The sequence below is a fragment of the Coffea arabica genome, chromosome 10e (genome assembly GCF_036785885.1).
Source record: "Coffea arabica cultivar ET-39 chromosome 10e, Coffea Arabica ET-39 HiFi, whole genome shotgun sequence".
Classification (NCBI taxonomy): Eukaryota; Viridiplantae; Streptophyta; class Magnoliopsida; order Gentianales; family Rubiaceae; genus Coffea; species Coffea arabica.
Genome location: NC_092328.1, coordinates 40,400,851 through 40,411,263, shown reverse-complemented (window position 1 = coordinate 40,411,263; position 10,413 = coordinate 40,400,851).

Sequence of the window (10,413 nt, the reverse complement as noted above, 5' to 3'; positions counted from 1 at the left end):
AAAACTCATTATGCTTCAACCATCAAAATTTTAGGTGAATCAAAGAAAATTCGAATACCTACTAGTACAATATATAAATATGATTTTTGAAATGAAAAGAGTACACTTAGATCAAAGAGCATGAGTAACTAAGAGGTTCCAAAACCCAACACAAAACTATACTCAAAAGGTTTTAGAAAATTCCATCGGAAAACAAATGAACAGATGCCACGTCAGAATCTGGCCAGAATTTGGCCGGATATGAAAAATAGTTTTTGTTAAATTTTTCGTAAAGCCCTTTGTTTGGCTCGGAACTAACACATAGGCAAAGAAACAATGTATAACAAGTGTTTTGAGTAAAATCATATGAAAAAGAAAGATAAACAAACCCTAAATTCACACCCAAAGCCTTGCTTAATAGAATAGGTTTTGTGGCCGAGAAACCCTATGCAACTCCTCTTTATTTTGGGAAGAAAATGAGTAAACATTTGAAGTTCAAAACTTGACATTTGTAACAAGTATCATGTTTAAAACGGTCATCACATTCATCATGCGGAAATGTATAAGTTCAAGTGAAATCTAGCTCATATAACACCATTAGTGTGGACCTAAGCATGTTTAAGCAAAGTAAATTCAATGCATCACCAAATCACATTTCAAGTTTCACTTTCACTTATTCTAACTACGAGGGAATAAACGGACAGCATTTCCCCTTGTTTTTCCTTTATTTTTCCATCCTAGAATCAACACCAACTCATCTCAAATCAACCACAATTTCACATACAAATCTTAGGCAATAAAATACACCTTTCGGTATAACAACCACAACGGAAGCTACACTTATCGGATTGAAATGAATCTTATGGCGTTTCGAAGCCAAGACATATACCTACATTGTTTATGAAGACCTCCAAAGCCAAATCATGCATTTTCATGGTCAAAACTCGAAATCGCAGAGAGGACAGAAAACTATCCATGAAACAAGGCTTGTGGCAGTCAAGGGTAGTTTGGTCATTTCACAAGCTACAGTACTACAATTGAGCTGAAAGTTTACCAGTAGATAGCTAACTCAAATACCAACAACTTTCATGTTTTGAGCAAGGGCTAACTCAATCTCTCTCAAGGACAAACATACAGTGCAAAAACAAGATAGATTTGAAACCCTAAAACTGAAATTTAACATAACTCTAGCTCAAACCATGAAATCTTCCACAAAACAACGTATTTAACAACTATAATCCACTAATCTACTATTATTGAAACAAAAAGGGAATTTTTAAGCAAGGTACCTTGACCCCTCAAGAAATATGGTAGCTTAGAGTTTCCTCCTCCAAAATAACTCCACCAAAGTCTTTAAACTTCCTTAGAGAGCACTTGTATGGTATAGTTTCAAATTTGGTTGGCTAAAACTCAAGATTTGAGCAAGTTTAGAAGCTAAAAAATGAAGAACTTTTCCTTGTTTCTCTCCTCAAAACAGCCGGCCAAGCATGAAGGAAAGTGGTAGGAATTTTGGTCAAAATTAAGTTTTAGGAAAGTTAAATAAGCTTGGTCAAAGTCCATCTTCCAATAGGTTTGTGACAAATGGCACCTTGAATGTTTTAAACTTATCTTTCTTCTCCCAATGGTTAATCTATCTAGCTAATCTCTAATCATCTCCTAGCACCTTATAAAATAATATCGTTTTACACAAAAATCACTTAGTCACCAAAATTTTATCGCACTAGCGGGTCCCACGTCTATAATGCACTTCAAATATAACGTACACTAACTTATACCAGGAAAATGATTTAAAAATTGTACTTACTTATAAAAATGTATAGAAACTTTAATAGGTTAAAGGAAAGTATAAAATGTAGGTAAAGAAATAAAATAATGCCTAGAAAATGTGAAAATTTTCGAGTTCTCACACTCTCTCCCCCTTAAGAAATTTCGTCCTCGAAATTTTTACCTTCCGTTGCCTCATATGACCCCGGAGCTTGTTACTGGTCTGCGGCATATACCTGTGCTGGTACTTTTGTTTGGTTCCCTCTTTCATTAGTTTGTTTCGGTTTGGTTCCACCCACTTGTTGAGTACTATTCTCTCGTAGCTGTTTTTTCGGGCAATTGCTAAGTTGATGATTGCTACTTCCACAAATCAAACACTTTCGCCCTTTCCTCCAACAATCATTCTCAGTGTGATTTTCCTTTTCATAGTATCTACAGGCCAAGTGAGAAGCCACTTTTTGGCCTTCTTGAGAAATTTCCTCATGTCCTATCTGACTTCCTCTTGTAGATTTTTCATCTAATGCTCCTAAGGTCCAGGGTGGGTGAGGTAAATGGTTTACTTTTTGTACTTTGGAAGGTATTATCTTTTCATTAGATTTCTCAGGTACGCTACCAGATACACCCCTTTTCCGTGTTTGAAAAACTTTTACTTGTGCTTTCGTATTTTCAATTCTTTGAGTTTTCTCTAAATCCTCCGTAAAAGTATTAACTTGAACCGCCGCTAAAGCTTCCTGGATTTCCAAATTCAAGCCTTGTATGAACCGTCTTACTCTCCTTCGCTCCGTAACCACCAATTCGGAAGCGAACTTAGAAAGTTTAGTAAATTTAGTTTCATATTCGGCCACACTCAGGGCTCCCTGACACAACCCAATAAACTCATCATCTCTCCTTTCTTGGACCAAAGGTGGGAGGTATTTCTCGTTAAATTTTCTTATGAAATTCGGCCATATCCATGCAGTGTGTTCTCTCTCCCACTTTGCCCTAATAATATTCCACCATGCTTGGGCCGGTCCTTCGAATTGGAATACAGCAAAGTTCACCTCTCTTTGCTCCGTGTAGTTCAAGCCTGCGAAGATATTTATCATTGTCTCTAACCACTGTTCAGCTACATCTAGATCAGGCCCTCCAAGGAATTTAGGAGGTACAAATTTTTGAAACCGCTCCAGACCCCTATCCTCTCCTATCTCGGGATTCTAGGGTTGATTCACTGGCATTTGACCTTGTTGATCTACCAATCGCGCTAGAATATTTGTCATTTGTTGGATCGCCGTCGCTACTTGGTCTCTTGCCTCAACCCTCGGCCCACGATCTTGCTCAGCTGCTGTTTCTCTTTTATCTCTTGGTTCTTGAGCTTGCCTAGCCCCACGGCCCCGACTAGCTCCACGTCCGCGACTACGTCTCCCCTCCATATCCTTTTTCTCTCTCTCTCTTTTTTTCAAAAGGTGATTTAGTATGTAACAAAGTAAATTGACTAAAACAACAAGATATAACACACCAAATTCACAAAGCTACATATCAAGTTGAACAAAAACAAAATCAAGTACGGCAAATACTATACACGTAAGTATTAACATGCCTCAAGCCAAATACATATGGTAACAATACAGAGGTAAAACAAAAGAAAACACGACATACCATTCCACACTCGGTTAAAATATTCCCCGTCCAATCGTTCACTTCTCTTACTAACCGAACTAGACATCCATAGATCCCTTGCACTTGCTCTCACCAAATGCTAGCCCATTCCTGTTCCTCGAAATGAAGATCGCAAGTCCTTGGTATTGCCCTCAACTCCCGCGTATTCGGGTACAAGAATCCGAGATAATTCACCACTCGAGTTGGCCAGTCCCAAGAGTAAATTATCTATAATCGAGATTCCTACCTGACGTACATATATATTGTCTTCAATTACCATGAGAAAGATTTAAAACCTATAACAATTCATGATTCATAGCCTATACTCAAAAGAGCACTTAATCCTTCATACTCGTGAATCACTCCGCGCAGAGACCACGCGAAGTGGCTCTGATACCACTTGTGACAGCCCCACTGTCCCCTAAGGCGAACCAAAGGGGTTCGGCGGACCGTCTGCCCAACTCTCGCCAGGACTCGTTCACTCTTATCAAACAAAATAAGATACAATCTCGAGGAAAAGAGAAATAATAATTTTCAAACTTGAAACGTGTACTTACATTCATTCCCATCTCAAAGGTAATACAAACCCTAATAAAACGAAAGTTCTCAGTTCTCAATATATCCAACCCTATCCGAGCACTAGCGCGAGAAAATTGAAAAACAAAATTCAAAAGAACTAGTCCAGGCTAGTCTGCACAAATCTCACGCCCTCGCTCGCAACCCTGTAAGGAAAACAAAACTAACGGAATGAGCTAAAAGCCCAGCGAAGTTCCGTACGCATAATCAAAGCAATTAAACAAGGACATTAATCAGATAATAACAAGTCATCCAGAAAATATTTACAATATAAAGCAATGATAACACATTCATTAAAATGATACATGCTCACGTGGAGCCCTTCGTTCATTCATTCCACCAATCATTTCCTTATTCCTCCAGCATTAAAATAATTTCATTTGTAAGTGAAAACCCATCCATTGTTCTTGCCATTAATTCATTCATTTCATTTTCTCCCTTCTAGCCAATTCACTGGCTAGTCTCCATCAGATTTCGTGGTCATACTCGAGTATACCAAACATTTTCCTAGGATTACCAATCGTCCGACCAAATCCGCTTCTAACTCGAGTCGACCGGCAACGAAGGGCAAGGGCTCAGTTCAGCCAAAAGGCTTACATTCAAGTACAAGTAGTATTTAAACATTTAATCATTTAGTCACTGTAAATTTCACATTCATTTAGGTCGAGTGTGATAAAATACACACTCGCCTAGCAAAATTCATTTTTAGAAATCATTGAAAACATTTAACATTTAATTAAACATTCACAAATAGTCACATAGTCACAGCAATCCACATAGTCATAAAAAATATAACGTACAAAGAACACTCACCTATTTAAGCAAAATAACGTCCAAAGTATCCTTCCGGATAACACCCCTAATCACCAAGGAACCCTAAGAGTAACCAAGAAAACTCATTATGCTTCAACTATCAAAATTTTAGGTGAATCAAAGAAAATCCGAATACCTACTAGTACAATGTATAAATGTAATTTTTGAAGTGAAAAGAGTACATTTAGATCAAAGAACATGAGTAACTAAGAGGTTCCAAAACCCAACACAAAACTATACTCTAAAGGTTTTAGAAAATTCCATCGAAAAACAAATGAACAGATGCCACGTCAGAATCCGGCCAGAACTTGGCCGGATATGAAAAATAGTTTTTGTTAAATTTTTCGTAAAGCTCTTTGTTTGGCTCGAAACTAACACATATGCAAAGAAACAACGTATAACAAGTGTTTTGAATAAAATCATATGAAAAAGAAAGATAAACAAACCCTAAATTCACACCCAAAGCCTTGCTTAATAGAATAGATTTTGTGGCCGAGAAACCCTATGCAACTCCTCTTTGTTTTGGGAAGAAAATGAGTAAACATTTGAAGTTCAAAACTTGACATTTGTAACTAAGTATCATGTTTAAAACGGTCATCACATTCATCATGCGGAAATGTATAAGTTCAAGTGAAATCTAGCTCATATAACACCATTAGTGTGGACCTAAGCATGTTTAAGCAAAGTAAATCCAATGCATCACCAAATCACATTTCAAGTTTCACTTTCACTTATTCTAACTATGAGGGAATAAACGGACAGCATTTCCCCTTGTTTTTCCTTTACTTTTCCATCCTAGAATCAATACCAACTCACCTCAAATCAACCACAATTTCACATATAAATCCTAGACAATAAAATACATCTTTCGGTATAACAACCACAACGGAAGCTACACTTATCGGATTGAAACGCATCTTATGGCGTTTCGAAGCCAAGACATATACCTACATTGTTTATGAAGACTTCTAAAGCCAAATCATGCATTTTCATGGTCAAAAATTGAAATCTCAGAGAGGACAGAAAACTGTCCGTGAAACAAGGCTTGTGGCAGTCAAGGGTATTTTGGTCATTTCACAAGCTACAGTACTCCAATTGAGCTGAAAGTTTACCAGTAGATAGCTAACTCAAATACCAACAACTTTCATGTTTTGACCAAGGGCTAATTCGGTCTCTCTCAAGGACAAACATACAGTGCAAAAATAGGGCAGGTTTGAAACCCTAAAACTGAAATTTAACATAACTCTAGCTCAAACCATGAAATCTTCCACAAAACAACATATTTAACAACTATAATCCACTAATCTACTATTATTGAAATAAAAAGGGAATTTCTAAGCAAGGTACCTTGACCCCTCAAGAAATGTGGTAGCTTAGAGTTTCCTCCTCCAAAATAACTCCACCAAAGTCTTTAAGTTTCCTTAGAGAGCACTTGTATGGTATAGTTTCAAATTTGGTTGGCTAAAACTCAAGATTTGAGCAAGTTTAGAAGCTAAAAAATGAAGAACTTTTCCTTGTTTCTCTCCTCAAAACAGCTGGCCAAGCATGAAGGAAAATGGTAGGAATTTTGGTCAAAATTAAGTTTTAGGAAAGTTAAATAAGCCTGGTCAAAGTCCATCTTCCAATAGGTTTGTGACAAATGGCACCTTGAATGTTTTAAACTTATCTTTCTTCTCCCAATGGTTAATCTATCTAGCTAACCTCTAATCATCTCCTAGCACTTTATAAAATAATTTCCCTTTACACAAAAATCACTTAGTCACCAAAATTTTATCGCATTAACGGGTCCCACGTCTATAATGTACTTCAAATATAACGTACACTAACTTATACCAGGAAAATGATTTAAAAACTGTACTTACTTATAAAAATGTATAGAAATTTTAATAGGTTAAAGGAAAGCATAAAATGTAGGCAAAGAAATAAAATAATGCCTAGAAAATGTGAAAATTTTCGGGTTCTCACAAGATGTCTCGCAATCCAGTACTAAAATAGTGAATGAGGTAAAAATCATTTGATCAAAGATTGATGGCAAATAAATAATAGAATAAGAAGATTTATAAACGCTTACTTATTTTTTCTTTGATTCAATCCAATCATCAGCAGTCACTAATGTTTCAACCACATCTAGAAGCAATTTGACACGAGTCCCATCAATCACCCAACCACCAACACTAAATGCAAATTTTGATATCATAAAATCTTACTGTATTTGATCCAATAGCCATAAAATATTATATTATTTTATAAATTTTCTAATATATATTATTTAATTAAATATATATGGGTCTGGATAAGGTCTGGTATGGGTCTGGATTTGGATATGGATTTTAGAAAACCAGACCCTACCCAGACCCACGACTCTCTCATAGGGTTTGGGTTTGGATAGGGTCTGGATTTGAGAAATTAAATCCAAACCCTATCCAAATATATTGGGTCTAGATTGGATTTGTGTAAGATCTGATTCATTGACATGTCTAGCCTTTAGGGATCAAAGAATTATTTTAAGATTTGCAGTACAAGTCTCGTGATATATAAAAATAAAAAGGGGAGTTGTCCATAGAAACCCTAACTAAAATAATTGTTAACAAAACCCTTTTTTACCCTCTTTAATTACTTTATTCACTAATCAAGCTACTATTAAAAACCTCAATTCAGGTTGAGATGGAAATTTAGGGTTTCGAATGGTATTCAATTGGAAGAGCAAAACTTGGACCTTAATACAAGAATTACTCAAAGGAATTTTTTGTACTTTCCATTCGGGGAGTGCTCTATTCTATTGAGAACTAAATGAATTTGGAATCATCTAAAGCATAGTTATTAATATTCATCGACAATTGAACCACTTGAGCTGGGACCGGCCAGTGGACCAGATACCCAATTTGACCAAATTAAGAACTAATGTAGTCCAAAATCAGATCAAACCTATTTCACCCGCTAGTTTTACGTAGAACTTGGTTGGTGTAAATAAGTGTTCGCCAGCATGTTTGATAAAATTAAATTTTAAAATTTGAAATTCTGCAGACTTAAATTTAATTATTGAAATATGATTTTACTGAATTCATTAAGTGAAATATATTTGATAATCTGCTGAATTTAAGCATAAAACTAAATAATTTCATAATATGAAATATTATGTAATTTAATGCCAATACCATTGGCAACTAAAAAGCCACACACATAGCAGAAGTTATTTTAACACATATCTAAATATGCGGGAAGAGGAGGAGCAAAAGGTATAACAAAATATTCAATAATTTTATTATCTCAAAACTCAATAATAACAACATTAGAGGTTTTTGCTTCAATCTCCACAATTCAATTCTCTTTTCAATTAACAACGTACTAATCTGACACGCATACATATAGAGTAGTCTGTTTCCTAATGGCTAAAACTATCTTTAAACCAAATACGGAATCCAGTAGATGCTTGGGACTAGTCGAGCAGTTCCAGAACTGCCACAACATTAATGGAAACTAATTAAGAGCCAACAAACATTCGGACTCGGACTCCACTAATGCTTCAACCGACAAGAACTGAAGGAAACTAATCTCACAAGACACCAAAATAAGAAAACAAAACAATTAGGAAATAAAAAAATTTAGTTAATTTCCATCATTGTTTCCCTTAAACTATGCTCTCTGTTGTTGTCACTTCCAAAACCATCTCGAACTTCAATCTCTATAGAAAACTCTTTGCTGTACAAATGACATGCAACTCCAAATTATAATTGATTTTCAATTTCATCTTCATGCGTGATAGAGAACGAAACTTGTACTTCTCAAATAATTTATTGGCTTGATCATTTTTTTTGTCAAAAAATTTAAATATATTCACTCATTCTTGATTGAACACTTCAAAATTTAATTTATCCATATCACCAATAAAATATTTCAAAATCACAAAATCATAGTTATCACTGTACATCACTATAATTTTGCTTTAATTTATCCACTTGAATAATCCCATCCATTAAAGTAGTATCACAATTTTCAATTAAATTGTTCACTCCATAATTGTCACTATGAAAAGCGGACGATTTAATTGAAAAAGGACCGGTCACTATGAATAATCCATCCATTAAGCTTGCTGAGAAAAGGGAACGAGTTACTATGAGGGCAAAAGATTATCACAAACCCATCTTTGTGTATGCTTTTGCAAATTTTTAAAATTATTTAAATGGCAATATTGAGTTTGAGTTTAGGCAATTATTTTATATTAAGTACTGATGATGTGATAAGTATTTCTTCTCAATCCACATGACAGAAGAAGGAATATTGTGAAAGGAGATGGATGTGATATGGCCTGTGTTTTAAACTCGGATCTGACCGGCCGGTCCGACCGATCGAACCGAAAACCGGCCAAGTGTCCGGTCCGAATTACCCTAAAAAGTCGGATATAATAAAACTCGGTCAACCCTAGTCAAAAACCGGATTTGACCGGCAATCCGGATGAACCGGTTTGATATCAAAGAGTTTGATCGCTCTAGATGATTTCATTCCAAGTCAAACTTCAATCTGACAATGGATCCATAATGCAGGTGTTGGACATAAGTCCTATTCATGTGAAAGCTCTCCGTCGATGTGGAATGGCCCACATGACAGTTGGAGATTTTGAGGATGCAAGAAATGATTTTAATGAGGTAATCCTGTCATCTATTTATATTGTTATCCCCTTGCGTCTGAAAAAAAAAAACATGAAACCCCACCACGGCACCAACTCCCCTTGTTTTGACTGCACCTAGGCCACGAATATTTGTACCATGGCAGCCTTCTTAATTGAAGCAGATACCTGACATGGCATGCGCAGCAGAGTTGGAGACCTCAGCCTCAACTCTGTCGCCCAATTTTTTTTTTGAAAGGTCAAAATATTTTCAATATTATGTTTTGGCCTCTAGGTTGTTAAAAATTATTAATATATTTCAAATATTTCATACTTTATAAATGTTGTTCTAAAGTTTGGTGTTATTTTTCAATCAAATCCATAATTTTAATTCTAAACTTGTTAATTTCATTGAATAACATAAATTGCTACTTGATCATTCTAATTTCTTTGTATTTTCTTGTTAAATATATTTGAAATATAAAATATATATGAATATACATTTATTAATATTAACATCTTCTTAAGTATTTTACATACAATATTTTAATTTTTAAATAATTTTTATTTATGAAGTCATCCGGTTCAACCCTGATCGAACCCGGTCGAACCCATTGACCCCTAACCCCTGTGTTCAACTGAGTCGATGCCTGGTTCAAGTCTGAAAACATAGAATGTGGCGATACACTTGCGGACACAGTGCATAATCCTTTTGTTTTTCTCAAAACATCGACTTTTCATTCATGTATAAAAGCCATACCCATACAATGGAGGCAACTGCCTTGTAAAACCCCGTGGATTTCTACTCTACCCACAGAGGAAGAAAATTCTTCCATCTAATGTCTTTCCTAAGCTGAGTTGCAAAACTTGCAATCGTGTAACTATTAGTATTAACTTCTTTGCTTACATATGAGTGTTCGCAAGGCTATACGACATAAATTCATAATCGATGTCTTAGAATGACCAAACAAGATCTAGCATATATGTTAGAAGATGTTTCTTGAAATATTAAGTCTAAAAGTTGGCATTATTCACCTTAATAT